A 577-nucleotide genomic window follows, 5' to 3' on the forward strand; every position below is an offset into this window, starting at 1 on the left:
ACATGGAAAGGATTAAGGTACAAACTACTGGAACTGACTCGAAGAAATAGACAACTTGAATAAACCTATAACAAGTGAAGAGATCGAATTAGTAATAAAAAAGAAAAACTACCCACAGTGCAAAACAAAGCCCAGGCCCAGAAGGATTTACCTCTGAATTCTACCAAACACGTAGAGTTAATACCAATTCTTCACAAACTTTTCCAAAAAATTGGAATACTTCCCCAGTAGTACCCTGATAACCAAAACCAAAGACATCATCAGAAAACTACAGACTAGTATCTCTTATGAACATGTATGCAAAAATCCTCAAAATACTAGCAAAACAAATCCAGCAACATATAAAGAGAATTATACACCCTGACCAAGTAAGATTTATCCCAGGAATGCAAGATTAACATCTTTTTCAGGTTAACATCTGAAAAGCAATTGATGAATATAGCATGTCAATAGAATTTTTTTTAAGAATCACATGATCTAGTGCATAGATGCAGAAACCCATTTAACAAAATTTAACCCCGCATCATAATTAAAAAATCACTTGTCTAGTAATAGAACAGCACTTCTTCAGCCTGAT

This window comes from Pteropus alecto, unplaced genomic scaffold (assembly GCF_000325575.1).
Source record: "Pteropus alecto unplaced genomic scaffold, ASM32557v1 scaffold146, whole genome shotgun sequence".
Lineage (NCBI taxonomy): Eukaryota > Metazoa > Chordata > Mammalia > Chiroptera > Pteropodidae > Pteropus > Pteropus alecto.